At 41.5% G+C, this 14,400-nt stretch overlaps 1 long non-coding RNA gene across 1 annotated transcript in view; it reads right to left on the reverse strand.

Annotated features, from left to right (window-relative positions):
* Positions 1-14,081, reverse strand: part of LOC108536202 (uncharacterized) — a 36,657-nt gene extending 22,576 nt beyond the window's left edge. Inside the window, exons 1-2 of the long non-coding RNA XR_001887449.1 lie at positions 13,795-14,081; positions 6,276-6,372 (exon numbers count right to left, since the gene is read on the reverse strand). This is a non-coding gene — a long non-coding RNA (uncharacterized LOC108536202). The remainder of the gene's footprint in view (positions 1-6,275; positions 6,373-13,794) is intronic.
* Between the last annotated feature and the right edge of the window lie 319 nt (positions 14,082-14,400).

Consider the following 14,400-nt stretch of genomic DNA (forward strand, 5'->3'; position numbering starts at 1 on the left):
AAAAAAAAAAAAAAAAAAAAAAAAAAAAAAAAAAAAAAAAAAAAGAGAGAGGAAAAAAAAAGGAAAGGAAAGGAAATGGGCAAAGCCACAATTGTACCTACACCAGCATTTTGGTGAAATAGCTTTTTGTCTCATATTTAAAATGCAGCTTTTAGGCCAGGCATGGTGGCTCACACCTGTAATCCCAGCACATTGGGAAGCCAAGGTGGGCAGATCACTTGAGGTCAGGAGTTTGAGACCAGCCTGGCCAACATGACAAAACCCGTCTCTACTAAAAACACAAAAATTATCTGGGTGTGGTGGTGTGTGTCTGTAATCCCAGCTACTTGGGAGGCTGAGGCACGAGAACTGCTTGAACCCGGGAACTGGAGGTTGCAGTGAGCCAAGATCATGCCACCGCACTCCAGTCTGGGTGACAGAGTGAGACTGTCTCAAAAACAACAATAACAACAACAACAACAAAACCAGCTTTTATGTGGGGGTAGGGTTGCTATAAGAAAGGTGTACCTATCAACTCTACTGTGATTCAAGAAAAAAGTGCCGTCCTTTTTTTTCTTTTTTCTTTTTTTTTTTTTTTTGAGAGGGAGTCTTGCTCTGTCGCCCATGCTGGAGTGCAGTGGCATGGTCTTGGCTCACTGCAACCTCCACCACCTGGGTTCAAGCGATTCTCCTGCCTCAGCCTCCCAAGTAGCTGGGATCCCTGGCATGTGCCACCATACCCAGCTAATTTTTCTGTGTTTTTAGTAGAGATGGGGTTTTACCCTGTTGATGAGGCGGGTCTTAAATTCCTGACCTCAGGGGATCCGCCTGCCTTGGCCTCCCAAAGTGCTAGGACTACAGGAGTGAGCCACCACGCCCAGCCCGCAAAAGTGCAGTCATTATATAACAACTTAAATCAAAAGGAAGGTGAAGGACCTAATGGTGGAAAATTTAATGTCAGCAAAAGATGGTTTGATGATTTTACAAAGAGGTGTTTGACTTAAAAGAAGGTCAATGTAGAAGCAGCAGCTTCTGCCAACCAAGAAGCAGCAGATGAGTTCCCAGATGCCATTAAGAAAATCATTGAGGAGGGTTGGGTGCCGTGGCTCAGGCCTGTAATCCCAGCACTTTGGGAGGCTGAGGCGGGCAGATCACGAGGTCAGGAGATCAAGACCATCCTGGCTAACATGGTGAAACCCCATCTCTACTAAAAACACAGAAAAATTAGCGGGCCGTGGTGGTGGGCGCCTGTAGTCCCAGGTAATCTGGAGGCTGAGGCAGAAGAATCGCTTGAACCCGGGAGGCGGAGGTTGCAGTGAACCAAGATCAAGCCACTGCACTCCAGCCTGGCAACAGAGCGAGACTCCATCTCAAAACAAAACAAAACAAAATGCCTCGCCTTACACATTGAGGTAGTACTGTAAGGATCTAAATGAGGCTAAAATGCTTAATAAGCCACAAAGTAATAGATGAATTTATGTCATTATGAATGTGGCACTCATACTGGCCGGGCGCGGTGGCTCACGCCTGTAATCCCAGCACTTTGGGAGGCCAAGGTGGGCAGATCACAAGGTCAGGAAATGGAGATCATCCTGGCTAACACGGTAAAACCCCATCTCTACTAAAAATACAAATAAAAATTATCTGGCTGTGGTGGCGGGTGCCTGTCATCCCAGCTACTTGGGAGGCTGAGGTAGGAGAATGGCGTGAACCCAGAAGGCAGAGCTTGCAGTGAGCCGAGATCTCGCCGCTGCACTCCAGCCTGGGTGACAGAGTGAGACTGTCTCAAAACAAAACAAAACAAAACAAAACAAACAAACAAACAAAAAAACAGAAAGAAATAAAAATCATTGAGGAGAAAGGATATTTGCCTGAATGGGTTTTTAATGCAGATAAAATTGCCCTATTTAAAAATTAAATGCCACAAAGGACATTTATTAATAAGGAAGGGAAGTGAGTACAATAATTTAATGCGGGAAGGGATAGGCTAACTCTACTGTTTTATGGAAATGCAGATGGGTTTATAATCATAACTGCCCTTACCTATAAACCTGCTAAACCCTAAGCCTTGAAAAGATAACACCAGCTGCCAGTCTTTTGGTTGACAGGAAGGCCTGGATAATGAGAACCCTTTTTCTGGATTGGGTCCACTGATGCTTTGTCCCTGAAGTCAGAAAACACCTTGCCAGTAATGGACTGCCTTTTAAAGTTCTTTTGATATTGGACATTGCCTCTGGCCACTCAGAACCCTATGAGTTCAACACCAAAGGTGTTGAAGTGGTCTACTTGCCCCCACCCACAATGTTGCTAATTTAGCCTCTAGATAAGGGGGTCATAAGGACCTTTAAAGCTTATCAAATATGGTACTCTATGGAAAGGATTGTTAGTGCTGAGGAAGAAATGCCCAACAGAGAGAACATCATGAAAGTCTAGAAGAATTACACCATTGCAGATGTCATCAGTGTTACAGAAAAAGCTGTGAAAGTTACCAAGCCTGGAACAATAAATTTCTGTTGGAGAAAATTGTGTCCAGATGCTGTGCATGACTTCACAAGAATTACAACAGAGCCAATCGAGGAAATCATGAAAAGAGATTGTGGGTATGGCAAAAAAAAAAAAAAAAAAAAGTAGGGGATAAAGAGTTTCAAAATATGGATCTCGGAGAAATTCAAGAGCGATTAAATACCAAACCAGAGGAATTAATAAAGATGACTTGATGGAGCTGAGTGCTTCCAAACCAGTGCTAGATGATGAGGAAGAAGACATAGTAGAAGAAGCAGTGCCAGAAAATTAATTGACATTAGAAAATCTGGCAGGTTTCCAATTATTCAAGACTGTCTTTGACTTCTTTCATCATATGGACCCTTCCATGATATGGGCACTGAAACTAAAGCAAATGGTTGAAGAAGGATTGGTGCCAAAAGGAAACATTTTAGAGAAACAGAAAAGGAAAATGTCAGATAAAAGTATGATGTATTTCCACAGAATGACACCAAGTGTGTCTGCCTTTCTCACCTCCTTTCCACCTCTTCCACCACTTCCTCCTCTGCCATCCCTGAGACAGCAAGACCAACACCTCTTATTCTTCCTCCTCCTCCTCAGCTTACTCACTATAAAAATGGTAAGGATGAAGGCCTTTATGATAATCCACTTCTACTTAATGAATAGTAAATATACTTTCCTTGCAATTTTCTTAATAACATTAGCTTTTCTGTAGCTTACTTTACTGTAAGAATATAGTATGTAAAACATATAACAAAAAATATGTGTTAATCAACTGTTTATGTGTTATAAAGCTTCTCTTCAACAGTAGGCTTTTAGTTAAGTTTTGGGGAGTCAAAAATTATATGAGGATTTTTGACTGCACAGAGGTCAGCACACCTAACCGCCCCCCCATTCTTCAAGGGTCATCAGAAGTGATGATATATCACTTCCAAGACTCAGTTCTAACTCAGTTTTAAAAGATTATGGATCTCTTAGATCTCTTGCTCTGGGGGAAGCTGGGTACCATATTGTGAGGACACTCAGGGCCAATGATGCAGAAGATCATCAAGATGCCAAGATGTTCAGCCAACAGCCAGCAAGGAACAGAGGCTTGCCAACAATTATGTGACTGAGGCTGGAGCTGGAATCTCTTTTAGTGGAGCCTTCAGATAACGTTAGTCCTGGCCAACAACTGGACTGCAACATCTTAAAATAACTTTAACCAAAACTACACAACTAAGAGACTCCCACAGAGACCGTGAGATTGTTTGAAAATGATAAATGATATTTTAAGCTGCTAAGTTTGGGGATAATGTGTTACACAGCCATAGATAACTAAAGTATCTCTCTAGCAATTCTGTAGGAAAAAAAGTAGTGTGATTGGCGGGATTGGGGGATTTAAAATAAGACTGCTAAAATGTTAAATGCCTGCTAATGGAAACCCAAGGTTATAGGATCAGAGTTTCATATAAAGTTATGAGGAACAAGACAATAACCAAAAAAACTACATATAACCAACAGCAGAGCCAGTCTTAGCACTTGGCCAAATAGGCTGCTGCCAAGTAGATAGAATTTGAGAGTTAAAAGTTCCAATTACCCTTAGTTAGCCTGAAATTTTACCATTAGAGATTAATGTCACTGAAGCTTATAGCATCAGGTCTTTAAAGTTCTCCTGGTAGAGATTATATCTTAAAATAGTATTTATAATAGGATTATGACAGAAGACAAAAATCTAACTAATGAATGGTTCATCTGAAGAGACTTTTAATACAAAGACTATTTATTTATAGAAGTGTGGGCATGGTTAAAGAAACCAAGAAAGAATGTTGAAGCATCCAGAGACTAGCAAGAGAGGGAAGATATTTAGGCAAAAAAAAAAAAAAAAAAAGGAAGGGAAGGGAAGAGGAGGGGAGGGGAGGGGAGGGAAAGGGAAGGGAAGGGAGAAATAAATTGTATTACCAGAACCCATTAAGAGGTAGAGTCAAGGAGGAAGCCCCCCCTCCACCCAATTATAATAGTGATACAAATTGACTGCTGCCAAAACCTTGGTGCCAAAGCAGGGAGAAAGTGGGAAAAAAATGTTAATTTCTCTTCTCTCATCCGCCAGTCTCACGTTGGTGCCTCCCTTTTGCCAAGGCTGACCCTCAATAAGAGGGTGAAGAGTCCAGCTGGTGCAGAGGTCAACCAGAACATAAAGCCAACAGAAAAAGACAGGGAATGGATAGCAGAGGTGGCACAGTGTTGGAACATCTTCAGATTAGAAAGAATCGAAGATCATCCAGGAGCATCCACCAGGCATTCTGAAGAGATCCTCTTTATTTCAGGAATACCAAAAACTCTAAGGGAGGCAAAAAGCATGGTCTTTGGGGTAAGGCAGACCTGCTTCCAAGCTGTGTGACCTTGGTTAAATTACAGAACCTCTGAAAACCTCGGACTTCTTCTAAGTTGAGCCTCGGAATAACAACCTCATGGGTATGGGTGAAATTAAGTGATACACACAGAGGTGTGGAGACTGGCCTTCTCCCCGACAGGTAAGCTACTGACGTAGTTAAATATGAAAGATTGGATGCATCAGAGTCACACTGCAACCTAACTTTTCAACTAGTTAAGTGGTTCACCAAAACATCTTTTTTACTACTTAAATACCCATCGACTGAGGCCTGATGAAATACATTCTGATGCACTCATAAAAACACATACTATATAGCTATATTTTAAAATGTAGCAGTTCTGTATACTGAAATATAGTGATTTCCAAGATAATACTTATTATTGAAGATATATTACACTGAAAGCTAGAGAGACAGATCATCTCTATCTCTGGAGTGATACATAAAAAACAACTAAGAGTGGATGCCATTGGGAAGGATTTTGGAGGGCTGGGGCCAGGGGAGAAGGAACACATAGTATTTTTAATATATATTCCATTATGTAGAGTACTGTTTAAATTTTTTCCCATGTACCTATGCTATCCTCAAAAAAAAAATTAAAAAGACCAGGTGCAGTGGCTCACACCTGTAATCCCAGCACTTTGGGAGGCAAAGGCAGGTGGGTCACTTGAGGTCAGGAGTTTGAGACCAGCCTGGCCAACATGGCAACACCCCATCTCTACTAAAAATACAAAAATTAGCCAGGCATACTGGCACATGCCTGTAATCCCAACTACTTGTGAGGCTGAGGTGGGAGGACCACTTGAACCCGGGAGGTGGAAGTTACAGGGATGGCATTCTTGCACTGCAGCCTGGGGTGACAGGGTGAAACTCCATTTCAAAAAAACAAAACAAAAAAACCTTCCTTGACACCAACAGTATTTAGAGTTGGTGTCTTGTATTCTTCTGTTTTTTCCATTTATTCCACAACCATTACAGAATGCTTGCTAATATATATACTAGGTGCTTGGCTACAAAAAGAATAAGACACAATCCCTGCTTTCAAATAGCTACAGTCTAGTTGTAGAGACAAAAAAACAAGCAGATAATCATTACGCAGTGTGATGAGTATGGCTTATCTTATTTTCCTTATTTAAAATGTGAAGACATACACACACACCCAATTCCACTTAAGCTATTTTCCCACTGCAATTATCACATTCTAACAGCCTATGTTATTTATTTATTTATGATGTTTATTTTCAGTCTTCCCTCATTCTACGAAGGTGACAATTTTTGCCTTTTTTATTCATTGATCCCCAACACCTAAAACAGTGAAATATTTCAATAGAAGTTTGTTGAATGAATGTTGAATAAATAAGTGCTATGCAGTATAAAAGCATGAAAAGGGAGCTACCAGAACATAGCAGAATGAACACCAACCTTGTATACGGAAGTCAGTGGGACTTCATAGTGGAAGTGACATTTGTGCCAGCTCTTTTGGCAAATCTGGGTGACTTTGACTGGAAGACCTAATATTCTAAGAGCAAGCAAATGAGAAATACAGAAACACGAAACACATAGGAAACGGTAAGTACAAAGGCATAGAGATATAAGAATAGTGCATCTGGAAAACTAAACATATGGCAATAAATATTGGTTGTTGATAACTGTGTAAGCTGGGTGATAGGTTCTTAAAGATTCATTATGCCACTCTTTTTTGTGTGTATGTTTAAATTTGTCCATAATACAAAGTTAAGAATAAATTAATAAACTATGTTTTAATGAGTATAAAAGAACAGAAAAAAGAATTTCTCCCTTCCAATGTCTATATATACAAATCTCAGAGAAAACTCTGATTGTCCATGTGCTTCTCCCTGAAAGCAATCACTATGGCGTAGGAAGATAGAGTAACACGATGGGCTCAAGCCTGGAATAGGTACTAGCAAGTGGCGGGGTGACAGAAGCAGTGCAGGGAGCTAGAGGACACCATGATTGACAGTTCCACCCGACCACATGGAACAGGGGAAAGAAGAGTGTCCTAAGGAAGGTTGGTAGCTGATTCAAATAAATGATATCATGGCCCCAAGGAGGGCTTCAAATGATACTGGAGATGAGGCAGTCAGAGAATGGATTGGGTGGTAAGAGACAATGGAGATAGGTAGAGAGGGCTTATTTTTCTAAATAAGGTCAGGCTGAACCAGGCTCTGGAATCATAGAGAAATCTATTGTTGGGTTGGGGTTGTGGGCAGAAGGTAGAATGAATGAAAATATGAATCTCACATTAGCTACATCTGGACACAAAGTACTCAAAAATCTCCTGCTCTCCCATAGAGGAATATTTGAAGATTGAATATGGATAACAACTGATAATGAAAATGCTATAATTTTGTCAGGTAAATTTTAAGTTTGATGCAATTAGAAAAACATCCCCAAAATAGCTTTGATTTGGTTATCATGTGACCAAACCCTCAAGAGCTTAGCTTAGTACAAAAGATATTCAAATACATGTCTCACATATGCTCAAGAAATTGAGCTGAAGGAAGAGACAAAGCAGCACAAGCCATCTGTTTAGAAGGTACGCAAGCTCCAGAGTGAGTGTGGAGAGAAAGGGGCCTCCAGTCTTCCAAGACCAGTGGGTAGCAGAAGAGTCAAAGGCTCCAAGAGGCAGAAACAAGATCCAGAAGTGGGGCAGGCACAATGCTTGAAGCCTGAATACAAACATTGTGCCTTCTACTGTTGACCATGCAAAGGTCTTTCCTTCAAAACAGTTCCACACACTTCTCTAGGAAATCTTCCAGCATATCTCAGCAGTAATGAGCTGTTCCGCTAGTGGTGTGAGCATCTAGAGGATTCACTGGGGTGTGTTCAAGGCTAGTTTGTTAGGATAGAAGAGACAGGTTTTGATGACATTGGGCCAAAGTACCATGAATACTAGAAACTTGCCATGTGGCCCAGTCATCTTTCTCCTTCATGAGGTTCATGAAGAATCCATATATGCATGTGCCACTGACAGATGAGAAATTAAAACATCACTTTATAGTTACCTGAATAAATGCCCAATTTCTTAGTGTAGAACTCTCTTTCAAAAACAAAGTTAGAGGCCAGGCACAGTGGCTCACGCCTGTAGTCCCAACACTTTGGGAGTCTGAGGTGGGCGGATCACTTGAGGTCAGGAGTTCGAGACCAGCCTGGCCAACATAGTGAAAGTCCCTCTCTACTAAAATACAAAAATTAGCTGGGCGTGGTGGCTTATGCTTGTAATCCCAGCTACTCAGGAGGCTGAAGCTCAAGAATTGCTTGAACAGGGGAGGCGGAGCTTGCAGTGAGCCGAGATCATGCCACTGCACTCCATCCTGGGCAACAGAGTAAGACTCAGTCTCCGAAAAAAAACAAAACAAAAAAACAAAGTTAGAGCAAGCGGCCTATACTAAAGGCCCACAAGGGCCTTCGTCTCCCTGTGACATACCAAGATCTCACTTTCTTTCCTGCCACATTAAACAAGATGCAAGCAAAAAATGTACACTTAGCTATGCATTTGAGGAACAGAAAACATGGCCAGATTCCAAGGGAAGGCCCTGATTCAGCTTACCTATTCCTGCTGCATTAAGAGAAAGCTGAATGGAGGTTCATAACTCTGTTCATGTTAAACATAGATCAATTGATTCCCTAGAATCTGGTCAATCTGTAAACAACCCCTCTCTGGGAAAAGGTGAAGATTAGTAAAGAAGGGAAGATATTGAGCCTCCTGTTGGAAGTAAATGCTCGGTGCTACCAAGTGAAAATAGCACTCAGGCAAAAGTTTTCTCAGTAAGGCAACTTAATTCTACAGAAGGATGCGTCTCACGGATGGAGCAATGGCAAGAGCACACCAGACAAGGGAGGGTAAGCGGGTCTTAATCCTAACGCAGCTAGTCCCTACCTCTGGGTCTTTCCCCTGTTGGCTAGGGTTGGACCACAAAGTCTAAGCTTCCAATTGCCTATTTTAAAGAGAGTGAGGGTACAAGCCAGAGTGGCAGGGTGAGTAGTTTCTGCGGGAAGGACGGTTACAGAACAGGTGACTAAGAATGACTAAGGACAGAACAGGTGACTAAGGATGACTACAGACAAAAGAGGTGACAGAGGCTAGGAGGGGGTTCTTTACTGAAACTAGGGTCAAAGAGGCACAAAGAACAAGGAAGTTAAACTTTAAAATGGAAAACAAAGAACAGGGAATCTAAACATACTGACATATTGGTTCTTTGAAGAGGAACTCAGAGCTCATTGTACTTAACAATTTTTCTCCCTCTTGAATTTTAAAGGGAGTTAACAGGCTAAACTTTGAAGAGGAATTTACTGTATCCTACACTCCCTTCCCTCTAAACACTTGCTCTTCAAAATGTGGTCCATGGACCAACAATATCAGCAGCACCTGACAGCTTGTTAGAAACATAATCTTGGGGCCAGACGCGGTGGCTCACACCTATAATCCCAGGACTTTGGGAGGCCAAGGTAGGCGGATCACGAGGTCAGGAGATCAAGACACAGTGAAACCCCGTCTCTACTAAAAATACAAAAAAATTAGCTGAGCATGGTGGCACATGCCTGTAGTCCCAGCTACTCGGGAGGCTGAGGCAGGAGAATTGCTTGAACCCGGGAGGCAGAGGTTGCAGTGAGCTGAGATCATGCCATTGCACTCCAGCTTGGGTGACAGAGTGAGACTCTGTCTCAAAATAAGAAAAAAAAAAAAAAAAAGAAACATAATCTTGGGCCCCAGCCTAAATTAACAGAGTCAGAAAACTGCATTTTAATAAGGTATCCAAGCAATTCATATACACATTAAAGTTTGAGAAGCACTGAGATGCTTTTTTACATTTTTAGCATTTTTTTATTTCAATTGCTTTTGGGGTACAAGTAGTTTTTGTTACATGAATTGTATAGTGGTGAATTCTGAGATTTTAGTGTACCCATCACCCAAGGAAAAATAAATTTGGACAAAAATTTAAGTATAAAGATAGTTAAGAGCATAGATTCTGGAGCCAGATTTCTTGGGTTTAAGTCCCAGCTCCACTACTCATTAGCAGTGTAATCTCAGGCAAGTCTCTGTGCCTTGGTGTCTAAAATGAGGACAACAATAGCACTGATTTCACTAAGTTATTATGAAGATTCAGTGGATTATTATATGTTAAGTGCTTAACCCAATGCCTGGCACAATGTAAATACTATATGTAGGTAGTACCTATTACACATTGTACCTAATGTAGAGTTTGTTTTTTTTTTTTTAATCCCTAGGCCCTCCCTACTTTCCCCTTTCTGAGTCTCTAAAGTCCATTGTACCACTCTGTATGTCTTTGCACACTCATAGCTTAGCTCCCACTTATATATGAGGACATACGTTTTTTGGTTTCCCACTCTTATGTTACTTCACTTAGAGTAATGGCCTCTGGCTCCATCCAAGTTGCTGCAAAAGACGTTATTTCATTCCGTTTAATGGCTGAGCAGTACTCCATGGTGTATACATACCACATTTTATTTACCTACTCATTAGTCAATGGGCACAGAGGCTGCTTCCACATCTTTGCAATTGTGAACTGTGCTGCTATAAACACACGTGGAGAAGCACTGAGTTTCTGACTCTTAAGTTCATGCTCAGATTTTCTGTCATTTGGGTCTTTTCTCACTTCCTAAAATAGTGCTCTGCATATGGCCAATGGTTAATGAAAGAATGTTTAAGAAATTCTTGTTGGGATTTATTTAATTCCATTTGAAGGGAGAAGACCATTTCTGGGAAGCCAGAACACGTTTACCAATGAGTGGCTTAAACAGAGACAGAAGCATACTAACAACAAGCAAACAGAACAATTCTAGACATACACAGACAACTCTGTGGAGCGGGACAGATGGGCATAGTAATTCTACTCTCACTCCATGCTACCGCTCTTACTATTCCCTCCCTTCCTCGTTCATGCTTGCCTTTATCGGACCTACTACTAAGCTCTTGTGCTGAGTTCTGCCTCACACACAGGGTGGTACCACATGGGTTACATGTTTCTCATAGCCTTGTCCTCAAACCCAAAATCTAAGAGTGAGATACTCTACCATTAAGCCAGCACACAGTGGGAAAATAAAGCAATTTGGCATGTCAGTATTTCTTACCTTTAAATGGTTGTGACCACTGTGACCCAATTAATGTCTTATTTCTGACAGGAGCCAAATCCCAGGCCTGGGTCTTTATCCAACATTTGCCTCCTGTAGCCTGTCCTAAGTTATTTTAGGGGACTGGTAACGACAAAAATTCAGAGTGCCCAACCTCCAATTTCTTCTCTTTGCTCTACCTGATGCAATACCTTAAAGTAAAAAGAGCCGGTGGTTGGCAAATATTTATGAATTTACTGGAGTTCTGTCACTACATTCTTATGGGATCCAATAATGACAGGATTTAAGGAGCAATAATTAAAGTTACTATCTGTCGAGCACTTATGATATGCTTCACAACAACCCTATGAAATAAGTAGTAGTCCTATTTAATGAATGAGAAAATTAAGTTTTCAGAAGTTCAATAACTTGTCCAGGAAATAGTCAAGACAGAATTCCAGCTAACACTTGTCTGAGTCTAGAATCTTTTAACCACTGAACTTATATGATGTCTCACTTGTAAGATACCACTGCAAATGCACTGTGTGGGCAGAGAATCATCTACCTTCTCCAGGAATAATGTGAGGATCAAATGAGATGAAAAATGTCAAAGCATTTAGGAAAGTAAAGAAATATAAAATATAAGATATAATTTAGCACACTAAAATTGTGTCCAAATAAAAGCCCTAGGTTCTCTATAAATGACAACTGTATATGTGAAAATTTTTCAGCTTTATAATTAGAGCTATCTCAGTTAATTCTATATACATTTTTAATTTATCAAATTAGAAAATATTTCTTAAGACTTCACCCTTGGTGTTGGCAAGGAGGCAGTGAAACTAGCACATTGCTGACGGGAGCACGGGTTAGTACAATCTTTCTGAAAAGCAAGTTGACAATGTGCTTCGAGACTTTATTAAAACTTGAAATAATGTTTTGTAAGAAAAAATAAATTTGGACAAAAATTTAAGTATAAAGGTAGTTAAGAGCATAGATTCTGGAGCCAGATTTCTTGGGTTTAAGTCCCAGCTTCACTACTCATTAGCAGTGTAATCTCAGGCAAGTCTCTGTGTCTTGGTGTCTAAAATGAGGATAACAATAGCACTGATTTCACTAAGTTATTATGAAGATTCAGTGGATTACTATATGTTAAGTGCTTAACCCAATGCCTGGCACAATGTAAATACTATATGTAGGTGGTATCTATTATTTTTATCTCAGTGTTATTTATAATAGCAAAATCTGCCTGACTATAGAAGAATGCTTAGGTTCACTACGGTACATTTACAATGGAATTTTTTTTTTTTTTTTTTTTTTTGAGATGGAGTCTCCCCCTGTGACCCAGGCTAGAGTGCAATGGCACAATCTTGGCTCACTGCAACCTCTGCTTCCCAGGTTCAAGTGATTCTCCTGCTCAGTCTCCCAAGTATCTGGGATTACAGGCACCCACTACCACGCCCGGCTGGTTTTTGTATTTTTAGTAGAGATGGGGTTTCACCATGTTAGCCAGGCTGGTCTTGAACTTCTAGTCTCAGGTGAGCTGCCCACCTCTGCCTCCCAAAGTGCTGAGATTACAGGCATGAGCCACTGCACCTGGCCACTTACAATGGAATATTGTACAGAATATTAAAAATGAGGTTTTAAAAGAATATTTAATTACATATAATGTAAAGTAAAAAGCACAGGAAGCAAGCCTGGGGAATATCGCATGACCCTGTCTCTACGAAAAAAAAAATTGACCAGGGGTGGTGGTGTGCACCTATAGTTGCAACTTCTCACGAGGATAAGGTGAGAGGTGAGAGGATCCCTTGAGCCCAGGAGTTTGAGGCTGCAGTGAGCAATTATCACGCCACTGCACTCCAGCCTGGGTGACAGAGAAAGACTCTGACTCAAAAAAAAAAAAAAAAAAAAAAAGAAAAAAAGAAAAGAACAACAACAAAACAGTACATGAATTGTAGATATTGTTCCATACTACTTATGTTTGCTAAAAGAGCACTTTTTACAAATATAGATGCCTAGAAAACAACTGGTAGGAATTACATCAAAATATTAACAAAGAATACAACTGGGTATAGACTGGGGGGTTCTTTGTACTTTACTGTATTTTCCAAAGTCTCTAGAACAGTGTTTCTCACACTTTAATAGGTAAACAAATCACCCAGTACGCTCGTTAAAATGCAGCTTCTGGGTTAGTAGGTATGGGATTTTCAGATTCTGCATTTCTGATAGGTTCTCCTGTGATGCTGATGATATTGGCCCAAGGTCTACACTTGAATAGCAAGGTTTTAAAGCAGCGTATCTGAACCAATATACTGGTTAACTGAGACCCACCCCCAGAGTTTGATTTCGTAGGTCTGGAGTAGGATCCTAGGATTTGCATTTCTGACTGTTTCCCAGGTGATGCTGACACTGCAGGTCTGTGAACAGCACTCTGACAACCGGTGCTGTAGAATCTTTTTTTTTCTCAACATTAAGGAGGGGAGGGCACTAAAAAATGTCAGGCTTCTCCATTGCCTCCAAAATCAGATCCAAATTCTTCATCCAAAAGCCCCCATAATGCAACCCAATCATTTCCTACTATTTCCCATTAGGCCATAAAATCAAATCACTATGCCCTAAACGCACCTGAGATTTCAAACATCAGGACTTCCGCTGGATTTCCTCACTCGGCTATGCCACTTCCTTCTATTTCCTCATGCCAAATCCTACTCAGGCTTCAAGGTCCTCAAATGCTATTTCCTCCATAAAGCCTCCTGATCTACCACTACTCAAAAAGCTACCTCTCCCTCCCCTCCTCAGGGCTGCACAGCACTTTTCGTTCCTCCCCAGTGACAGACACCATCTGTACCTGGTCCAGAAACTCTCCCGGCTGGTGGTGTATCTTTGCCTGTAGACTGGGAGTTTCTTGAGGTCAGGGGAGTGACTTGCCTATCTTTGCCTCTTAGCCTTAGAAAATTCCCAGTAGACAGCTGACACTCAGAATTGACCAAAAGAAGGAAGGAATGGGACCTCCTGAGGAAGGGCACAGAACTGTCCTGTAAATGGAAACTAGACCGGACACACGCCAAGCCCATGACCCACAGTAACAGGTGCTCTCCATCTCTGATGTCTGTGATTCATTCTGCACAGCTGCGCATACACAGCGCACGCACACACAGGCTCCCAGAATACGGCGCCCCACACGCTGTACAGCACGCCGCGTTCTGGACGCCCCAACGGCCATACACACCGAGACACACCTCAGCGACAACCTGGATCCACAAAAAGGAGGCCCTGCCCCCTTTAAAAATATTAACACCTTACTGCAAAGACCTACAAGCTACGGCTTGCGCCTGCGCCCCTTGTTCCCCGCCGCACCTTTTCTTGTAGTTAAGAAATCTATTTCTGCACGCATTTCGTCGCCGCCGCCCCCATCCCTACACACACACACTCACTCCCCTTCCCCTACACCCCC

This window comes from Rhinopithecus bieti, unplaced genomic scaffold, assembly GCF_001698545.2.
Source record: "Rhinopithecus bieti isolate Rb0 unplaced genomic scaffold, ASM169854v2 scaffold_13259, whole genome shotgun sequence".
Taxonomy (NCBI): domain Eukaryota; kingdom Metazoa; phylum Chordata; class Mammalia; order Primates; family Cercopithecidae; genus Rhinopithecus; species Rhinopithecus bieti.